The sequence below is a fragment of the Parasteatoda tepidariorum genome, chromosome 9, assembly GCF_982258835.1.
Source record: "Parasteatoda tepidariorum strain Cologne lab strain chromosome 9, Ptep-v5.0, whole genome shotgun sequence".
Lineage (NCBI taxonomy): Eukaryota > Metazoa > Arthropoda > Arachnida > Araneae > Theridiidae > Parasteatoda > Parasteatoda tepidariorum.
Window position 1 is genome coordinate 7,572,958 of NC_141763.1, and position 23,503 is coordinate 7,596,460.

A 23,503-nucleotide genomic window follows, 5' to 3' on the forward strand; every position below is an offset into this window, starting at 1 on the left:
AATTTATTTTTGGTGGGTGTGCTAACGTACTGTAACGATTCTTTTCGGTATGCTAATGTCTGATTAGAACATATTTTGGCTCGTGTGTTTTTAAGTTGACTTTCTTTGGTCATTTAAAGATCTGTTGGGGATTTAATTCAAACTTGTGGTTTTATAAGTCATAAATCAACTAAAATTTGTTTTGGACGTAACTTTTTTTTTTTCGCTTGTGAGCTTTTGAAAAAATGTATCGGATTACTGCGAACTTTCGATAACTTACAATGACATATATAAGCTTTCTAGGTCCAAAGTAAGCTGAAACTTTTTTCGGGGATTTAAGTAACGAAAAATATTTTAGGCTAACGTATGCTAAAGATTTCCAACAATGTGCTAAATTTGGTTCATAACCTTACTTATTTGACAAGTTTCAAACATTCTTTATGCGTCATTGAATTGCTAAAATTGTTTTTGCCATAATCTATTTTTGTGGATGGGCTAACGATTTTCTAACATAGTCTTAACTTATTTAAACAATATTTGAACTTTGTGGTTTCTAGGTCAAAAGTTCGCTAAAAGATATTTCTAGTTTAAATTTTTTTTGTTGCTTATTTGAATAAAGTTTGCTGGCTAAAAGAATTTTTTGATGTGTTTGTGTCGGCTAACGATTTTCTTCCACGGTCCAAAATTTAAGAGCGAAATTCAAGCCTTTTGCTTTTTTGTCAGGCTTTAAAATTTTAGCTAATTTTTTGCTAACAATTTATTACAATTGGCCAATATTTGGAAATAGAACTCAGACTTGTGAGTCTCTGTTTCAGAAGTTATCTAAAACTTTTTTTTTGATCCTAAATTATTTTGGCTAACGAAGAAAGGAAAATTTATTATGGACTAACAATTTTCTATCATGGTCTAACGTTTGATATTCAAAGTTTCAAATCAAATGTTAGCTGAAATTTGTTTTTGCCATTCTTTTTTTAGTTTCTAAACTAAAGAAAATATTCGTTGAGCTAACAATTACGTTCATTGAGCTAAGATTTAAAAGGCAAAACTTAAAATTGCGGTTTCAAAGTCAAAAGTTATATAAAATTTGTTTTGGCCTTATTTTTATGCGATTTAACTAAGAAGAGTTTTTGTTATATAACGAACTTTAAAATTTCATTGATTTTTAAATCAAACGGTGATTAAAACTTGATTTCGTTAAATAATGAACATTTGAAAATTTTAACTTTAAAAAAAATTTCCTTAAAATCCTATAATGAATTTATTTAATTTTTAAATTGTCCTTTTCTGTAATAATCAACACAATAAAAAACATAATTTAAAAATATTCAAATTACTTACTTTAATAAATACTTCTTCCACTTCTTTTTTTCACTGAAATTTAATGGAGAAATTCTTACGTTACTTCATTCTTTTAATATCTGAAGTTTTACTTAACAAAACATATGAAAAAAAAATCTCAACGTAAAAATTTTTCAAGGGTGTGGAATCAAGAAAGCATCTAATATTATGAAAATAGCTAGTAATTTTTTTGATGTAAAAATAACTTTCTACAATTCGATAATTAATTAAAGGTGCTCTATGCACTAAACCAACAATCTTAGCCAAAAAGTTACATAATATTTAAATTTTAAAACCAAAAAAAGTAGTAAATCTTATGCTTTATTTAAATTAAATTTGAGCAAACATATAATTGCATACGAGAATGAGACGAAAAAATATAAAATTTCTTACATCATCTTTTCGAAGCTGCATTTAGTATGAATTATCAAATTTTGACTACAATCAATTACTCTTTTGAGATCGTAGCTATAACAAAAAGGATTTTTGTTTAAAACAATTGCATTGCCTGTATTTTCCTGATAATAGATAACGCTTTATAAACATAAATAGGTTAAAGAAAAATTAGGTGTAAACATTTTAAATAGAGCTTTTTATAAAGAGAAAATTATAAAAATTGAGCAAAGGCTGGAGTCAAGTTTCTGACATTGGTGAATTAACCATAAAAAACTATGACATGCATTTAAAAAAACTTGTTTTCACAAAGAATATACAGGACCTTACAGATGAAAATTTAAACGCGATTTTTTCTACATTGATTTAAATTTTTTGTTTTTTACACTATAATGTAAATGTTCTTCAGCTAAATTTTAAATATTGAGCCGAAGAAATTTTTACTTTTATCATTATTTTACTATTATATTATTTTAAGCATGATATAAATAAAAATAAATATTTCTCATCTCAAGTAAAGTAATAAATACTAATAGTAGTAGCTAGTAATTAAAGTAATAAATGCAATGTTAGTAGTATAAGTATACTTCTAAGCTAAAGTTCATGTTTAACTACAATGTTAAAATGAAATTGCTTTCGATATCTTGAAAATTCTAAAGCAATCAAATTTTAAATATATCTGTTTTCATAGTACTTAAGCATCACTATAAAACAATTTCAAACATTATATGTTAAGTTTTACTAATGAACATATCATATCTGCCTACTGTCAATGACATCAGTTAGGCAATGTGCTTTTATTTTATTATTATTTTTAAATGATAAAGTTTTCTGAAACAAATTTCATACAGTTTTATTCTGCCAATGCAAGTTATTGTTTACTTGGAATGAAATCACACAGGTATGCGCCTTTCTTCTAACTTCTACACAACAACCAATAACAGGACTTTGAGCTACGAGAGATTTAAAGTGCACCTTGCTGCAAATACGAGGGTTGCTACTTATATTTCTGGCCTTGACAACAGTAAGTGTTGCTAGGCGACCGCAGACGATTTTAATCGAAAGTTTGATATTTTTAAACATAAATACAGCAGTCGATTTACCATTACAGCTTCATTTGTGTTGTTGACAGTAAATTGAAAAGTTCTTCTCTTTCAAAAAATGGAATTGAATCGTGAACATTTTCGTACCGTTATGTTTTATAACTTTCGACGTGGATTGTCAAGACAAGAGTGCTTCGATGAACTTAATTCTTTATTCAGCCATAAAGCGCCATCCTACAGCACTGTAAAAAATTGGTATAACGAATTTAATCGTGGTTGATGTTCGATCCAGGACGAATCCCGTGCAGGTCGTCCAAAATCCGTTGTTGTGCCAGAAAAGATCGATGCTGTGCGTGAACTGATACAGCAAGATCGTCATATGACATACCGTGAGATAGAGGCGTCTTTGGACATTAGTATGACTAGCATCAATAAAATATTGCATGAACATTTGAGCGTAAAAAAAATTTGTTCGCGTTGGATCCCGCATAATCTGACAAACGCTCAAAAAAAGGCTCGTGTCGATTGGTGCAAGGAAATGTTGGAAAAATACATTCAAGGTACATCAAAGGCTGTGTATAACATCTACACAGGTGACAAATCATGGATCTATGCATATGAGCCGGAAACAAAACAGCAATCAACTGTATGGGTCTTCCAAGACGAGGCAAAACCAACGAAAGTTGTTCGAGGAAGAAGCACATCGAAACAAATGATTGCCTGTTTCTTCGGCATTAACGGTCATGTGGTAACAGTGGCGTTAGAGCAACGCAGGACTGTCAATTCTGAATTGTACACCACCATTTGTTTGCCAGAAGTCATCGGAGAAATTTGAAAAAAGCAGAAGAACAGGCGAATCATTCTTCATCATGACAATGCGAGCTCTCACACATCGACTCAAGCAAAGGCATTTCTGACGGAGCGAAAGATCGAACTGATGGGTCATCCGCCGTACAGCCCTGATTTTGCACCCAATGACTTCTTCTTATTCCCACACATCAAAAATAAATTACGTGGACAACGATTTTCGACCCCCGAAGAAGCGGTTTATGCATTCAAAACGCATGTTTTGGAGTTACCCCAATCGGACTGGAAAAAGTGCTTTGAAAATTGGTTCAAACGCATGCAAAATTGTATTGATCATCATGGAGATAATTTTGAAAAGCAATAAAACCAATTTCGATCCTACATATTTGTTTTTTCCTTATTTGGCCAGAAATATAAATAGCAACCCTCGTACACACCAGTAGCTTCGTTTTCTGTCAGGATCAAACTAACCACCCCCAATTTTCTACCAGAGTGTTATTTTCCATCTGCAGTGTCCAGCAGCACATCTCAAAATTGAATTATTCTTTTCTGGCAGATTAGTTTGTAAATCTAGCAGACGAAGCTAACATTTTACTAGAAAATAAAAAGTAAAACTTTACATTGAAAACACTACATTTAAAACTATTAAGAATTGAATATTTTTTAAAATTTTGATTATTTAGTTCGAAAATATTTTTAAGAAATTGTGATATCTTTTATAATTAAATTCAAAGGGTAGATTTCCGTATATATTGCGCCAAAAAATCACGGTATCACCACACAAGAATCGAAAAACGTAACAGAAGGAAGGTGATTAGCTAAAAGCGTTTAATTTAACCACTGTCAAGTAAAAATTTTATTCTTTCTCTTTAAAACAAAATTATAGTACAAAATATTTAAGCCCTTTTTATTTGAAGTGAACATTCGAGCATATACTGAAACAAAAATCTCAAGTTCAATGCTTTTTTAAAATTTTTAAAGATACAGCATGGCGCTTAACTATCTAAATATTTTGTTACATTGTATAAGCTCATAGAGCCAATAGGAAATGTTCATACTTTCTTTCAAACTTCCTGAATAAAAATTGCAACTCGTTTTCATTCAACTTTAACACACTTGGAATAGACCATATTATTGCTTATTTTTTAATCATATTCTATTATTTACAGATTAATATAAATAAGATGCATCAAAAACATGCAAATCAGTCTGTATTCAAGAAAAGAAAGATCTTTAACTCGTTATTTCACAATAAAACAGGAAATTTAAATTAAGAAACAATAGTATTCGTCTTGTGAATAAAATTTCAAACATTCTAAAATGTAATGGTTTTAACTGAAAATAAGCCGATTAATTAATAATTATTTTATCATGGCATATTTGTTTACAGAAAATTATTTTTATCTTTATCATTGTTGCAGAGAAATTTTGTCAGATGCGAATAACCAAGTAAAAATTTTCTACTATGAAAAAAATTTCCAACTGAAAATTTCCTACTATAGACTGGACTACGTATGCGAAACAATGCATTGCTTTTAAGTCAAACTGTTATTAAAACTTGATTTTGCTCTAGTTTTATTTAGTTTGATGGGTCAATACTATTTATTAGGACTAACGTGTGCTAAAAATTATTCAGTAAACTAACTTCTGAAGGTAAAATTTAAACACTCTAACTCAACAGTTAGATCTGACCTTTTTTGGTCGATAGGCTAACAAAAATATTTATTAGGTTAACGATTTATTACTAACTGCTAACCATCGAAAAGAAAATTTTAATAATTCTTATTTTATGTTATAAATTAACTAAAACTTCTTTTTCTTAGTGGGCTAATTTTGGCTTTCAGAGGTATGGGAGTGTAAGTGCTTCATTTAATCACTTTTTTTTTCCTATAAAATAAATAATACTTAGAATCACTGCTAATTTATACAATGTCTATATCTATTTATATGTCTCTTTAGAAATGTTTATAATTTCATTTGGAATCTTATTCTTTCTTCATTTTGCAGATCTGTTGTATTGAACTTCGTGAAGATTCATAGGATTGACTTCTTCGGTATTTTGTGATACACCACTAGTTCTGGTAAGAATTTCATTATGCTTCAGCAATTTTAGGGTTTTCAAATATGCAGGGTAATTCAAAATGAATATAACGATTACAACCGGCTATAACTATTAATTGAAAAAGGATTTACGCAGAATGTAGAAGGAACTTCAAAATTTTGTATAAATGCGTGACAGATTTTCTATGTGACTTCAATTGGCACACGGACCATGTCTAGGCAGTAGTCCATTTCACGTCATATATTCTGACGCATTTGTTCAGTCGCCGACGCAATCGCGCGTTATTTGAGTTCTTCAATTGTTTCTGGGCATGGGGAGCACATACATGGGACCACATAGATGGAAATCGCAGGGTATCAAGTCCGGAGATCTCGGTGGCCAAGAGTAGAAGACATCGTCGCCATCTCCTCCTTGAACGATTCAAAGGTTTAGAAGATGTTGATTTAAAAGTGTGCGAACCATCGTACCCCAGTGTGAGGGTGCTCCATCTTACTGAAAGATGTAATCCGTAGAATCACCATCTAGCTGTGGCACCATACCTTAAGCATGCTAAGATAACGTAACACTTCGCTCACAGAAGAAAAAGGAAGGTACAATTTGCGTGATGAGATCGTGCAGAACATCTTACCTTCAGCTGAGTCATGTTCAATTACAGTGGAAGGCCTCTTCGTACCCCATATTTGACTGTTGCTGCCGGTTAACCATCCAACTTATGTGGAAGGTTTCTTCATCTCTAAAAATGAAACGATCAGCCATTGTTTCGTTCTCCATGCTTTCATCATAATCCTTCATACGTTTGCCGTAGTTTTCCTACTTCAATTGCTGTAGCAGTTGAATCCAGTACGGTTTCGTTTGCAGGCTCTGTCTAAAAACGCGCCACACCGTTGTTTTGTAACTGCTTTCGAGCGCCGATTTTCGCGGGTTTCGTTCTTGCTTGCGGAGAATTTTTTTCAACATTAACCACTGCTTTTTTTATTTTACAAACATCCCGTTTCTTCAAACATCCTATGCCAGCCGCTGTGGCTCAGGTTATAGAGCGCTCGGCTGTCCAATAAGGTGAACCGGGTTCGAATCATAGCGATGATCTTTTCTTGTCGTTGATCATTTTTGTAACATTTGATATGAGTATTAAAAATAGATGTAATATATTCATTGTATCATTTAATACAATTAATGGAACATCTCAGTAAGGAAAAAGTAACGCTACATACTTTTGGGAATTTTAAAATTCATTTAGAGCATTTAGCTATAAAACTACAAAGATCGTCAATTTGTAACGGTTTACGAATTCCGCATCCGGCATGCACCAGCCCCAATGCTGACGTGAAATATCCTCAGTGGTAGGCGGATCATGGGTTAGTGTCCATTTGTCGTTAGGGTAACCGTGGGAGGTTCTAGTTGTCTTCCTCTCCATGTAACGCAAATGCGGGTTAGTTCCATCGAAATGTCCTCCACGAAGGCAAACTTTTGCCAATACTTGATCCAGGAGTTTCCTTGCCTTCGGGATTGGGTTCAAAATTACAAGGCTACGGAGTTGAACATCAGTAGTCGTAAACCCAAAAATTGGGTCGGCTGTTCAACGACAGTTATAATATAAAATAAAACATCCTATGCCATCTGCGTATGTTGTTCCTATTTTATAACGATGACGAAATCTTCTCTGCACTGTGATAACAGAAGGAAAACTTTTAAATTCTAACACGCAGCATGCCTTCTGCACGGGACTGGTCATTCTCACTAATAAACTCGCGCATGCTTAGGATTCCGCTTCACTGCTCCTTACATCAAGAAATTTTGATGTTCCATCTACATTCTATGTTAATCTTAGCGATAAATTATTTTTTATTAAATAGTTATAGCTTTTTGTAATCGCTATATTCATTTTAAATTGCCCAGTATAACTTGAGGCATAGGATGCATTAAATGAATAAGAGATTAAATAAAGACAATCACGCACTTAAAAGTAATATAAGCATAACGTGGGGAGAGTAGATATCGTCAACCTTCGTCTAGGAAAAGTCACCCCAAAATAGAATCGAGTCAATATGTCTTATACATTAATGAATTGGAATTATATTTCTGTAGTGATACACTACCGTACTCACCCACCAGAATTATATCTGTGATAGAATTCGATGAACGTATACCACTAGTTGATTCATTGTTGTCTTAATAGCTGTATTAAAATCACCGTACTTTTTGTTGATCGTGAGAGCTGTATTAAGTTCACGGTCGTGGCTGCTCCTGTGTTGCCATTAGCAGTCGAGTGTTTGCAGGCCGACGTTGCGTGTGATACAGACTGAGTAGCAACAACTCAAGGAGGTGGATACGGTCGCAGTCACAAATAGCAAGTCGACTGTTTAATCTATCGAAGTAGGCGTGTTAAAATCGAAGTGGGAGTTTCTGTCATGGTAGGCGTGTTCACATCACGTCCGAGGTTTACCAAAGTGGGGAGAGTAGATATCGACAACGTCAACCTTCGTCTATGAAATTACAAGGCTACGGCGTTGAACAATAGTAGTCACAAACAATTGGGTCGACTGTTCAACGACGGATATAAAATAAAATTAAAAATTCCGTGAACTTGAAAGGCAAAGAAAAATTCAGAACAGTCTTCGTCTATAACTATTCAAATGCCTTGGCAAACAAGAATGTGTAAAATCTGAAAGATAAAAAGAACTCCAGACTATAAATTTTATCAAACCAACGCGGAATTATGGTTTCTTACAGAGCACTATCATTAAAATGAAACATTACACTTTCTAGGTCAAAAGTAACCTAAACATTGTTTTGCATGTTACTTATTTTTAGTTGGTATGCCAACAACTTAATTTACTTTTGCGTTGTATCTATTTTATAGTGGTTTAGAAGGAAAAGTTTATTAAAACTTGTTTCGGCAATGACTTTAATGAATTAGTGGTCTAAATTAAATTTAAGGTTTGACGAAAGTTAGTTTTGGCCGTTTCTTTTAATTGATGATTGTAGAGCCGAAATTGTTTGTTGGGCTAACAAATTCCTTCAGTGGACTAGTGTTTAGATGCGAAATTCAAATTTGTAATTAGATCAGAATATCGTTAAAAGGTTTAAACGGTAAGGTTAACAAAAGTTTATTCCACTAACGTAGTGCTTACGTTTTCTTACCATGATTAACGTTTGAAGGCAAATTTCAAACTTCTTCAAATTTCAAGCTGTTTTCTTGACCATAAATGAGCAGACATTTGTTCTGTATTTAACTTATTTTGGTATTTGGATTAACGAAAACTTAAGCAGGAAATTTAAGTAAAGTAACAATAGCGTTCGTCTTATGAATAAAGTTTCAAACATTCTAAAATGTAATGGTTTTAACTGAAAATTAGCCAATTAATTAATAATTATTTTATCATGGTATATTTGTTTACGGAAAATATTTTTTTTTCTTTTCTATATTCATTGTTGCAGAGAAATTTTGCCAGCTGCGAATAACCAAGTAAACATTGTTTTTACAAGCAACTAACTACAATAATTATTTGCAAGAGTTTTATTGGTTTCTTGAAGTTTCTTATTTAATATATTCGGTTTTTCAAAGATATTGGCTAAATAACTCACAAATGCTTTACCATCGACTGTAAACAGATACTTCATTTCAGGTTTGTCGCCTTAAAAATTCCTAAGTCACATAATATTTATTGACTGCAATTATTTAAGAATTTATTATTGTATCTTTGTAGTATATTTCTAAGTCGTATTTTTTTTCTGATTCTTATTTTGTTATCCTAAATTTGGTAGTTTGAAATTCATTTGGCACATTGGTGATAGTGGCAGCACAGATCCTTGTATGGACTTATTCCCTAAATTATTTTAAGAAGTCTTTTTTACCTTAATATATATAACTAGGAGACTCCGCCCCCTGCTCGCTAACGCTCGCCAACCCCCGAGAATTGCTACGCAATCCTATGTGATTCACGCCGTGAACCATGGCTCGCTGCCCTCGCTCGCCAATGAACACAATGTTCTAGCACAAAGACATAATATATGATCATCAAAGACATAGTATTTTATCATCAAAGACATAGTATTGTACTTATGTAGATGAATTCTACCAATGTTCTTATTGGCTTTTAAAAAGGGATATTAGCTATTTAGATTGTACATGGTGAAAAAATCAAGACATTAGCTAAATAAGAAACATATTAGCAAAATAAATTATCAAATATTGCTTCACTAATATTCTGCATTTTAAAGCGTGAAAATTCAATGCATAAATAAACGCGAAATATAAAAAAATTCAATGCAGTCAATACAAACACTTAAACGTTTTTTAGACGTTTAGGTAGCTCCCAGTAGAAAAATATCAATTCAACAGCGGTCTTTTAAAGCATTCTCACTTCAATTAATTAATTAATTTCTAATTGGGTATAATATAGCCTACGTCACAGGTTGAGTTGTTCCTACTAAATTTAACCCATGAACGGCATTTTCTGCGAGCCTAACTTCAAGCCACAAATAAACAAACGAAGTGTTCGATCGTTTAAATAGCTGCTCGCCAGATTTTATTATATTATAAAGAAAAGTTATTGAAACTAAATAAACAACAACAACTGAAACAAATAACAACAACTACTTATAGCAATAACTAAATAAACAACAACTAAATTCCATTCGTTTAGCATTGCGTCATATGTTGTTCCTACTAAATCGAAGTAGTTGTGTTTTTTTCATATTATACCCAATTGAGTTTAAATTAAATATTGTCATGTTTTTAGTGCATGAATCTGAATTGAACAACCTGATAATGCTCACTCTGGTTATTGTTATCCGGTTGCTCACTACGTGCTCTTGCGCGCCGAATCCAATCAATTAAAAATGAAAACTGTTGCCAGCGCGAGAAAAGAAATATCATCGGTTTTATTGATACATACATACATACGTACGCATTAGCGTTTTATATAATACTAGGAGGCTTCGCCCCCTGCTCGCTGCCGCTCACCAACCCCCGGAACTGCTTTCACAGTTCATTTCGGATTGCTTCGCAATCCAATGCTCGCTTTGCTCGCTCATTGGATACGTTCTTAACGTCTAGTTTTTGTATACTTTTTTGAATACTGAAGTTCCGAAAACTTTTCACTGTAGAAAATTCTAAACCTGTACATTTCAATATTAATTTGAAATTGCAAACAGCTCACATATTTTTCTTAATCACACTATTCTAAATTTCAGTTGTTGAGAAAAGTAACTGCTGTAAGTTTTGTTTTAAAGTCTTTCCCACCAGAGGGCTAAAGCCATTTGTTGTAAAACAATATGAAATAGTAGTCTGCCACTGAACGCCGGATGTAAAGCATCGGCTTTGATGAAGATAATTTTGTATTTTTAATTCTCTGAAGGGCGCCACCTTAATAATATGGAATTTGTAAAATAAATGTAGATATTTTTGATTGTTGATGAAGCCCATCATTTTGTGTTTTTATCAGTGTTCAGAAGCAGAACGACTATAAGTTTTTTTATTTTATCACAAAAAAATAAAATGTATAAAAAGCAAAGAAAAGAGTAAGAAAATGAGTATAGTCATAGAAAAAGTTAAAATTATAATAGAGTATTTGTCAGTTAAAATAAAACTTTATGTTTAAGTCATTGCTAACAATTCAAATTTCTCCGAGGCAATTCTAAAGTATAAATTAAGGTAGTATTGTTAAGTTGAAGCACAATATTTTTAGTTTTGATGTCAACAATACAATTCAATTTTTCACAAAAACGATTGTTTCCATTGTTAAGTTCAATGTCAACAATTCAAATTTCTCTGAGGCAACTCTTAACCTCTAAATATTATTTTTTTTATGTACACATTTCTAAATGTCAGTATTCAACCACAAAACAATTTAAAGTCCTCAAATTTAGCATGAAGTTGTAAAATGTATTGAAAGAGGGTTATAGCGATAATGTAAGTAGAAGTAAAGTTAGTACTGTAAAATTAAAACAATATTTTTAATCAATGAGCCAAGTTCTTCAAGAAGCAGTTGTAGAAGTAGGTTGTTTATTTAAAACTTTTTATAGAATTTCTTCAAGAACACAATTGTTAAATTGGGCATTTGGCGATACAACACTTTTAGAATTTAAGGATTTGTTACGTCAAGCACTCAGGTATCATAATTTTGATCTAGTTGCGTTTCTATGTCATTTTGATTTATTTAACTTTCAAAAAATTCTATGGCTGGCAACAGCATTTTTATTTTTTAAGTTGTTTATTTTTATTTCTTTTTAGCGAAATGACTTTTAACCTAACAGAATTCTTTGTCGACTGGTTTCTCTATGAATGAAGAAAATAAAGTAAATATTTAACTGCTTTGAAAATAATCTTATTTAGTTGTACAAAGTACTTCAGCCAAAATTTGGGAGCCACGTAAGAGAATTATATATATTAGATCAGAAACACATCATTAAAAGGCAGAATGCTTTGGTGTTTTCAAAACAAAGCAAACGTTGCCACCGGCGGTAAAGAAATACAGCCAAAATTTGGGAGCCACGTAAGAGAATTATATATAATAGACTAGGAGGCTCCGCCCCCTGCTCGCTAACGCTCGCCAACCCCCGAGAATTGCTACGCAATCCTATGTGCTTCACGCCGTGAACCATGGCCCGCTGCGCTCGCTCACCAACGAACACAATGTTCTAGCACAAAGACATAATATATTATCATCAAAGACATAGTATTTTATCATTAAAGACATAGTATTGTACTTATGTAGATGAATTCTACCAATGTTCTTATTGGCTTTTAAAAAAGTATATTAGCTATTTAGATTGTACACGGTGAAAAAATCAAGACATTAGCTAAATAAGAAACATATAAGCAAAATAAATTATCAAATATTGCTTCACTAATATTCTGCATTTTAAAGCGTGAAAATTCAATGCGTAAATAAACGCGAAATATAAAAAAAATTCAATGCATTCAATACAAACACTTTAACGTTTTTTAGACGTTTAGGTAGCTCCCAGTAGAAAAATATCAATTCAACAGCGGCCTTTTAAAGCATTTTCACTTCAATTAATTAATTAATTCCTAATTGAGTTTAAATTAAATATTGTCATGTTTTTAGTGCATGAATCTGAATTGAACAACCTGATAATGCTCACTCTGGTTATTGTTATCTGGTTGCTCACCACGTGCTCTTGCGCGCCGAATCCAATCAATTAAAAGTGAAAACTGTTGCCAGCGCGAGAAAAGAAATATCATCGGTTTTATTGATACATATATACATACATACGTACGTATTAGCGTTTTATATAATATAGATAGATAGATTGTTGGACAATGCATTTTGACAGAAAAGTCTACTACTAAGCGCAAACTACTCATTGTCAATAAAGAACACTATCATAAAATTACTGACTTTATTAAATATTAGATACATGATCATTAAATTAATTCTTAACTGTTATGTTTAAGCGGTCAAGATTATTAAGTACACTGAATGTTTCTACAACATCATCTCTAACACATCATGTATTTAAGTACTTTATATTACTTTTCTAGTTGATTTTTATGAAAACAACAAGCATTACTTACGATATTACTTTATAAATTTCAATGATAGTTACACAAAATATTAAAATTTACAAAAAAATTGCTAGATTATAAATAACTTTGAAATTGAAGCGATTAATTCTTGCTGTCGACCACAAATTAAATGGCGATATTTGTTGCAAACGGTTCTAAAACTTATCCAGATTGCATGGTTTATAAATGCTTAAGATTGCGTTTGAAATTATTAAATAAAGTACGAAGAATTAACTAGGACAAAACATTTATTATAAATAAAACAGGTAATAACTAACGACAAGCACATAACATAAACGTTCCATGAAAATTATAAAACAAAAAACCAACTGATGCCACTCACAGCTTTTAAAAATAACTAAATAATAAATAATGCCGCGGTGGCCAAGAGTATCATTTCCAACATTCTCCCCCCTTGCAAAATAGGAATTTTGCAATCTATATCATTTAATTTTAAAATTTAACTTTAAAGTTCAACCCAAAAATTAATAGTTCATAAGTTGAGTTTTTCAGGAGGGTGAACTTCTCTTCCAAAACGTGTTTTTTTGAATGACCCTTGTAATATTTTTCCACATTGAATACGGGCTGTGTTATTGTCTTCTCCTTGAAAACTTTGGCTATTCTTTTCATTGCAGTCTGCAGAGGAAAATATATCCTTCTCAGAATTTAATTCCAGTGGAAAGAGACGCTGAATAGGTCTATGAATAATTCCCGTTGATGTCTTTAATTTCACCAGACGGATGATGTTGTCCTTCCCTGGTATCATTTCTATCACTCGACCTAGCATCCAGTCTATTCTCTTTTTGTTATCATTTCCAATGAGAACTATGTCATGTATCTTGATATTTCCTCTCTGTCCCCTAGGAGTGTTACGAAGAAAGCCTAAGTATTCTTTCTGAAACCGTTTTCTGAGTGTTTCTCTGACACGCTGTAAATATTTCCATCTTTCAGTCAAACTTACAGACTGAATCTCATCCAAGTCTCCAACACCATTACAAGATAAGCTTTGGATAAACATAGATGGTCTTAATGTTACTAAGTCTTCACTATCTTCTGAAACATAGGTTAGTGGTCTGTTGTTCATCAAAGATTCGCATTCGCAAAGCAAAGTTAAAAATTCTTCGTATCCCAGGCAGGCATGACCCAAATTTTTCCGAAGAACATCCTTTAAAATCTTAATCAACCTTTCCCAGAATCCACCCCACCATGATGCTGTGGGAGGATTGAATTTCCATTTTATCTTCTGTAAGGCACTCTTATTTTCTATTTCAGCCCAATCCAATTGCTGTAAAGCGTTATTCAAACCAACGAAATTTGAACCATTATCAGAGTAGGCCACTTCAATTCTACCTCTTCGAGCAATAAAACGACGGAACGCTTCCATAAAGGCATAGGTGCTTAAGGAAGTAATCAGTTCAAGATGGACGGCTCTAAAAATAGCGCACGTGAAAATCACTATCCAAGATTTTACTCTACCTTTCAAAAAAATAGGACCAGCTAAATCTACACCAGTCACTTGAAAGGTTTTCACCATTTTTGTTCTGTCTTCTGGTAACGGTGGAAGAGGTACTTCAAAAGACTTGACGGCATTTCTCTGACAAATTATGCATCGTTGTACGACAGATCGTATGGTTTTTCTACCTCTAATAATCCAAAATCTCTCTCTGAGGATAATCAATAAGGTCTGAGTTCCAGCATGCTTGTACTCTAAGTGTAGTTGTTCGATCATACGCAGCACTATCAGATGTTTTGACGGTAAAATTATTGGAAAGGTATATTCTTGTGAATTTTGTGAATCCAGAACTCTAGACTTCATTCTTAAAATACCATCCTCGTCGAGAAAAACTTGAAGGTTTTTAAGATCTTTCTTTCGCTGTTCTTCATCGAAGGCATCTTTCTGTATTATATAAAATAATGTTTTTTCAGCCTTTTCAAACTCTTCATTGGATATGTTTTTCTGATAAGTTTGACTTTTAAAATGAGTAGGTCGGAATCTCAACATCCAAGCAATGGTACGTACAATCATGGAATATTTTGAAAATCTATTACCCAATTCCGAAAGTATTGTTTCCATGTTGGTATTTTCGGCTAAAATAACAGTTCGCCTCCTTTCTCTATCAATTTCGTCGATGTCATAATCAGGGTCAGCTGATGGCCAAAACTCGGGAGATGTTTTCAGAAATTCAGGACCAGTCCACCACTGTGATTTTAGAAGCTTTAAGGGAAAACAACCTCTCGACAACAAATCAGCAGGGTTTATAATTCCTGGTACATGTTTCCAAACACCTGATTTGCTGTAATCCTGTATTTCTCTAACTCTGTTCTCGACAAATACAGACCAATTATTTCGCCTTTTTATCCAAGATAAAACAACTGATGAATCAGACCAAAAGTATGTGTTCAAATCTTTTATGTCTAAGGATTTCAATGCTAATTGATATAATCTTACACCGAGTACAGCAGCCATAAGTTCAAGTCTAGGTAATGTCATTTCTTTCAATGGTGCTACTCGGGATTTCGCCAAGATAAGATACAAAAGAACTTCTCCTTTTTCCTCTGTACGTAGAAATATGCAAACACCATAAGCAGTTTTGCTAGCATCACAGAATGTATGTAACGAGCTTGACGAGTTTATGATAATTCTTCTTGGTAAAAGACAGTCCTTTAAATGATGTACTTCATTAGTCCATTTATTAAACTCCCCTAGAATTTCTTTAGGTAAATCCTCATCCCAATCAGTTTTTAGTTTCCAGGTTTTCTGTAGAATAAATTTTGGGATAAGAAGTGCTGGCGCAGTCAAGCCGATTGGATCGAAAATTTTCTGGATACTCGATAATAACATTCGTCTTGTAGTTGCTCCATTCCAACTCTCTACCCGACATCCCAATTCATCTGATGGACGGTACCATTGAAGACCCAATACATTTTCTGGACAATCATCTACATCTATGCTACTTTTCCAGCCTCTAAGATTAAATCCGACAGAAATCATCAACTCCCTAACATTGTCAATATAATGTTGAATTTCATGTTCTTCAGATACACCTGTGAGACAATTATCCATGTAAAATGTTCCTTCGAGTGTTTCGGCGATCTGGCTCAAATGATCAGGTGGGTTCTTTAGCAAATCTTTCAAACAGGCAGAAAGGAGAAAAGGAGAGCTACAAACCCCAAAAACTACTCTGCAGTGTCGAAATTCAACTATATTATTATTTTTCCACCAGAAAAAACGAAGGAAATCTCTGTCTGAGATGTCAAGTTCAATTTGTAAGAATGCTTTCTCAATATCTGAAGTTAGTCCTACAGGAAACTTTCTGAAGTTTGTTAAAACTAGTGGTATTAAGTCTAACAAATTCGGTCCAACTTCTAGGCAACCATTTAAAGAAAGTCCATTTTTATCTTTGTTAGAAGCATCAAACACTGGCCTAGTCTTGGTCGTGCTACTATCCTTAAATACTGCCCGATGTGGTAAGTAATGAGTTTTTCCCCAACAGTTTGGCGTAGGCACTAACTCGATTATCCCTTCATTCAACCACTCATTTATTACATCATCATAATCTTGAAATCTTCCAAGTTTCTTTAATTTTCTTGATGTAAATTCGAGTCTTTTCAAAGCAGCTTCTCGATTGGATTCTAGAGGAAGATGATCGTCAACAAAAGGAAGACGCACAACATAGCGACCAGTATTATTTCGTCTGGTAGTTTGCTCAAAAAACTTGGTTACCTTCTCATTTCTTTCTTCTTCAGTAATTATTTCTACAGGATCTAAAATACCCAATGTTTCTAACTTCCAAAATTTAGAAATTTCAGAGGAGCATGTCATGGAAGTCAGTAAGGTAGAAGTTTCGAAATTGGAACCTTGTTTGCTACCAATTAGAGTCCATCCTAGAGTGGTTCTGATTGCCAATAAATTCTTATCAACCGAAACCATATCAGGAGTAACAATTTTTGTCCAAGCATCAGCTCCTAGTAATATTTGAATGTCTTCTATACTTTTGGCGTCTTCAACTGAATAATCACTAAGTACTATATTTTTATTCTTGAGCAAGTTATAAATTTTCTCATCATTAAATTTTGGTATAGTAGTACAAATTTGATCAGTGCCAATTAATTCAAGTACCAAATCAGATTCAGAATCTTGAGCTGACAATTGAACTTTGAACAAATTATGTGTCATTAATGGTGTTTTCTTCCCACCAAATAGAACTTGTGATAACGCAATTTTCCCGCATGTAACCAATTTACAATCTCTCGCACATGAGTTTTTAATGTAACTCTTTTGAGAGCCAGAATCACATAATACTCTCACAGGAATCCTTTGGTTAGCAATAACAACATGTGCAATCAAAGTTTGTAAATACGAAATCGAACGATTAGATGAAGTGGATAAGGTATTTGCAATTTCCGGTTCTTTTTGGTCAAACTTCGTAAGATCATGATTAATAGAATTAGGACACATAATTGGGTAATGCGTCTTTTTGCATATTACGCATTTCACAAGAACTCTACAGGTAGATGAGCGGTGACCCGTTCTTAAACATTTAAAGCAGGCCCCTTTCTTTTTTAACATTGCACTACGTTCTTCAAAAGATGAATCTAAAACGCTAGCACAATCCTGTGAATTATGACTTGTTCTTGAGCAGAAAATACAACTCCGATCTTTAAATTGAGAATTTCGGGCTGATACTAATGTAGTTGCTGTTGGGATATCTCTAGGTTTATTTATCCTAAAACTACTTTTAGTAACATTTTCAAGAGAGTTCTTTCTTAATTTTAATCTCTCTTCACTTTCGACTTCAACTTTTAAAAAGTTAAGCAATTCCGTTAAGCAATCGGAATGGTCAGCCGTTGAAACATTTTTAGAAACACGATAGCGATCCCATGTTTTAAAAGTGATATCTGGTAAAGCTGATTCTACCAAAGGAAACAGCATGGCTGCATATTTTTCTTTCGTTACGCCCAATGAATCCAGAGCTCTAAGTTGGGCTTCTAAAGAATCATATAATTCAGCTACAGACTTTACACTTTCTTTCTTTAATACTAAATTTAAAATTTCGCGTACGTAATATTCAATTAAAAATTCATCCTTCCCGAATCTTGATTTTAAAAGGTTAATCGCCTTTTCATAATTTTCTTTCGAGGAAGGAAAATTTTCGACTAATTTATAGGCCGGAGAATTTGGTTTCATGCATTGGAATAAATACTCAAATTTATCCTCATTATCCAGATTATCATCATTATGAATTTTTGAAAACTGTGACCAAAATCCAATCCAACCCTTAAAATCGCCATCGTATTTCTTCAGCTCAATTTTTGGTAATCGTACTTGTCGCTTATTGTAGATAGACAAATGAGTATCCAAATTACTTTCAGGTTTCTCTAAAGACTTAATTAATTCCTGAATCTTATGAAATTTAATAGAATACTCATTTGAATTCATTAGTTCTTCTTCAATTTCGGCATCATTAACGTTTTCTTTCTTTAAAAGATCATGATAAATTTTATCGTCTGCTTCTCTTAGAACTTTAAACTTTTCCGTAAATGATAGAAATCTTGCCGAAATATCTGTTTTATCTTTAATTTCACTATCTAATAATTTAATCAGTGAATCATATTGTTTTGTAAAAACTGACCTTAAAATTCTTCGTTCCATAACGCCAATCTTTAGTTCAAATTCAATTTACTTGTCGTGTCCGTGTTCTGGGCGCCAAATGTTGCAAACGGTTCTAAAACTTATCCAGATTGCATGGTTTATAAATGCTTAAGATTGCGTTTGAAATTATTAAATAAAGTACGAAGAATTAACTAGGACAAAACATTTATTATAAATAAAACAGGTAATAACTAACGACAAGCACATAACATAAACGTTCCATGAAAATTATAAAACAAAAAACCAACTGATGCCACTCACAGCTTTTAAAAATAACTAAATAATAAATAATGCCGCGGTGGCCAAGAGTATCATTTCCAATCTTAAAGAAGTTACAACTCAACAGTTGAAAAAGTTTTTCCAGTTTTGAATCGTTCGCTAACAAAACTAACACTTCCGCAAATCTTTTTTTGCGTTTTCTGTCATGAAATTACATTGGCTAAAAACGATATTAAATAATATTAAATTTTTTTCTTTCTTAAATAAGTGTTTATCTATTAATAATATGGGATGCCCTTTCACAAAAAAGTAATAAAATAGATGAATGTTAGATTGGACGCTATCTAACATTATATAATATGAGATATAATATTAGAAGATAGCATTCAGGAGACTAGCGTTTTCTAGCAAATTTAGTATTCTATTACATCTTTCTAATGTTACATAATATCCTTTCGCTACCTGGGTAGCGACATTTAAATATTCTAGCTAAAGTGAACTTTAAATTTTCTGAGTCAAAACTTTTTTTTGGTATGTTGTCAAAAAATTTTCTGAGCTAGTGATTTTCTGCATGAACTAGCGTTTTATGATAAAATTCAAGCTTGTTTATAGTTAACAAACAAAGGCCATATTTTTCGATAAATTGATTTTCTAACAAATGTTTTTTGATTCTGCCTGCAATTTCCTATTATGGGTTAAAGTATAAAAACGAAAGTCAAACTTGCAGTTTCTAAATCATAAACTAACTAAAACTTGACATGACTTTTTTGACCAGAAAATTCTCTAGAATTTCTCACAATGCGCTCCTATTTGGAGTAAAAATGAATTTTTCTAAATCAAAAGTAAGCTAAAAATTTATTTGGCATAACTCCTTGATCTAAAAAAATTTTTTTATTGGGCTACGGATTTCATATAATGGCCTAGAAATTGGTAATTTCGTACAAACAATTTTGATGGGCTAACATAGTACTAACGTTTTTATGTAATACTTGAACTCTTAAAAGAAATATCGCGGCTTTTGGATCATAAATTAGCTTTCATTGTTTCATTATATAATTTATAAATTGTTTTAGACTTCTTTCGGTGTTTTAACTAACGAAAATACTTGCTGGGCTAACGGTTAGTTGAACAATTTAAATTTGTGCTTTCTTGTTCGAAAGTTAGCACCCAGGCTCTTTATAATACAATACCACAATAGATTCTTTAAAAAATTGTTTTGAGAAAATTTCGGATTGAAAATTTTCTACCATGGGCTACGTATATTAAAAAATTGCATTGGTTTTAAGTCAAACGGTTATTAAAACTTGATTTTACTCTAGCTTTATTTAGTTTGATGGGTCAACACTATTTATCAGGACTAACGTGTGCTAAAAAATCTATTCAGTAGCCTAACGTCTGAAGGCAAAATTAAAATTCTCTAACTCAAAAGTTAGATTTGACCTTTTTTGGTCGGTAGGCTTAGAAGAGCACTTTATTAGGTGAACGATTTATTACTACGGGCTAACCATTGAAGAAAAATCTTTAATACTTCTTATTTTATGCTATAAATTAACTAAAACTTGTTTTTCTTAGTGTGCTAATTTTGGTTATCAGAGGTATGGGAGTGTAAGTGCTTCATTTAATTATATTTTTTTCCCTATCAAATAAATAATTCTTATTGACATTATATAAACTAACAGTGATTCTTTCTACTTATAGCGTCTCTTTAGAAATGTTGATAATTTCATTTGGAATCTTATTCTTTCTTTGCATTTTGCAGGAGAGTTTGTATTGGTCTTCGTAAGGAGTCATGGCATTGACTTCATTGGTATTTTGTGATACACCACTAGCTCTGGTAAGAATTTTACTATGCTTCAGCAATTGTAGGATCTTCAAATATACAGTGTACTTCAAAATAAATATAGCGATTACAAACGGCTCTAACTATTTAAAGAAAAAGAATTTATCGATAAACATTACACAAAATATAGAAGTAACTTCAAAATTTTGTATACTTGCGTCACAGATTTTCTATAGGACTTCAATTGGTCACACGGACAATATCTAGGCCAGGGGTCCCCAACCCTATGCTCGCGGGCACTATGGCGCCCGTCGATCGATCTAGGTGAGCTCGCTGCTTATGCCCAACGATAAAGTAATTCCATTTTCCCTTAAAATTCTATGCAAATGCATACTGAAGTACTCTGGCTCAGTAAAGGCAAAGTACTTGATAGATTTCTACATTTAATTGAAGAAATAAAAAATCAATATTTTTAGAGCTAAGAGATCCCTCGCACATTTATCTCTCCTAACCGACATGATGGAAAAACTAAATAATTTAAACTTTGGAGCTACAGAGAAAGGACAAACATATAGCAAGAATGACAGGGGCTCATTCAGAGATAAGTTATTTTTGTGTATATCACATTTGAAAATGAATTCTCTTCGGTATTTTCCAAACATGAAAAAATGATAGGTGACAGTTAAATTGGCTTATCAACGCTTCAAGCTCAATTTAAAAAGCGCTTTCAACAATTTAATATAATCGAGCCTTTGATCACCTTTTTTTGTAAATTCTTTTACTAACCAAATAAACATACCGTAATAGCAACATACCTGTACATTTCAGAATTTCTTCAAGCAAGGCGAGAAGAAGGGGAGAGAGAAGTTTTTGATCTTCAGGATGACATTATCCGCAAAACTATTATATCAGATGAGAAATTATGTAATATATGTAGTTGACAGAAATAAATTCCATTCTTAAAAGGAGCAGCGTGGTGCCATGCGACTTAAAGAATTCTAATCAACGGTGTGATTAAGGAATTTTAATGGGACAAAGGGCATGAAATTGTAAGTTACAAGTCACAAAATAAAGCATTAATACAATCAGGGAGAAAATAAAACTTAAGTGGGGGAAATTCGAAACCTACATGTTTTCGGTTCGAGAGATGGGGTTAAACTACCTTAGAAATGCTCTATTTGAGTCTCTTTAGTGTTCATAGATGGCGTTGGCAGGGGTTTCGATTGTCACAGCAGCATATAAAACAGTCATGTCAAAGATACGGCCCGCGGGCCGCATCCGGCCCCCGGTTCATATCAATACGGCCCGCGATTGCGATGTGTCACAGAAAGAAGAATCGTGTTTTTAGAGCTTTTATACACTTCACTCGATTCCTCTATGGAAGTTTTAAAATGTGCACACTACATTTATAAGTAATTTCTAGGGCAGTGCGTGCCTAGACAAGCGAGAGAGATAGACAGTAACGCCATTTCTTAGCAACAAGCGGAATCTTCGAATGGAATATACTTAGCAGCACAACTACGGATGGCGCTCCTGCCATGGCTGGCAAGCATTCGAGAGTTGTAACTAAATTAAAACAGAAAGCATCAGGGAATTTTGTGGGATTTCCATGTATCATTCATCAGGAATCATTGGCATCCAAACGTTTAAAAATGGACCATGTCATGAAACTTATCATTAAAATAGTAAATTTTGTAAGGAGCAGAGGACTAAATCACCGACAGTTCAGGCAGTTTTTACAAGATTTGGACGAAAATTTTTTTGATGTCCCTTATTTCACCGAAGTTCGTTGGCTCAGTCGAGGAGTAGTTTTAGAAAGATTTTTTCCATTACGTGACCCCATTCAAGCTTTCATGTTAGAAAATGGCAACCCAATTGATTATGACAATGATTGGTGGATTGATTGTGCCTTTTTGGTAGATATGAATTAACACTTGACTGAGCTGAATGTAAAGTTACAGGGTAAAAATCTGATTGTCACTCAAATGTATTCATGCATTCAAGTCTTTGAAACAAAGTTGAGGCTGTGGGAAAATCAAGTAAAAAATCAAACTTTGGATCATATCTCTCATTTAAAATCATTTGGCACAGTGAACCAAAGAAAATTGGATCAATATTCTCAACTTCTGCAAAATCTGATCACGGAATTCAACAATCGTTTTGAAGACTTCCACAAAATGAATGAAACGGAATTCCCAATTTTCAACAATCCATTCAATTTTGAAGCTTCACAGGCACCAGTTCATTTGCAAATGGAGTTGATAAATCTTCAATCGGACAGTATTTTGAAAGAAAAATTGAAAAAGAATAACGCTCTTACATTTTATACACAATATTTCAAGAGTTTGGATAACTACCCGGAATTAAAAAAGCATGCAGCACGCATTCTGTGCATGTTTGGTAGCACCTATTTATGCGAGCAGATGTTTTCCGTCCTGAAAATAAATAAGAACAAACATAGCGCAAGACTTACGAATGAACATCTTCAATCAATTCTTAAAATAATTATAACAAATATGAAACCGGACATCAATGAGCTTGTCAAAAACAAGAGAAGTCAGGTATCTGGATTCTCGAGCTCAAAATAATTACCATCTTTTATAACTTTGATATGATTTTTAATAACCGTATATTATAAACTATATAATTAGATAAATCAAATTTTATAATAATTCAGTACATTTTTTTTATTTGC

General features: G+C 32.9%; 1 long non-coding RNA gene across 1 annotated transcript in view; it reads left to right on the forward strand.

Annotated features, from left to right (window-relative positions):
• The window catches only part of LOC147803292 (uncharacterized), a 33,112-nt gene extending 11,977 nt beyond the window's left edge, over positions 1 to 21,135 (forward strand). Inside the window, exons 3-4 of the long non-coding RNA XR_015428846.1 lie at positions 5,568 to 5,641; positions 20,788 to 21,135. This is a non-coding gene — a long non-coding RNA (uncharacterized LOC147803292). The remainder of the gene's footprint in view (positions 1 to 5,567; positions 5,642 to 20,787) is intronic.
• The last annotated feature ends 2,368 nt before the right edge of the window (positions 21,136 to 23,503 follow it).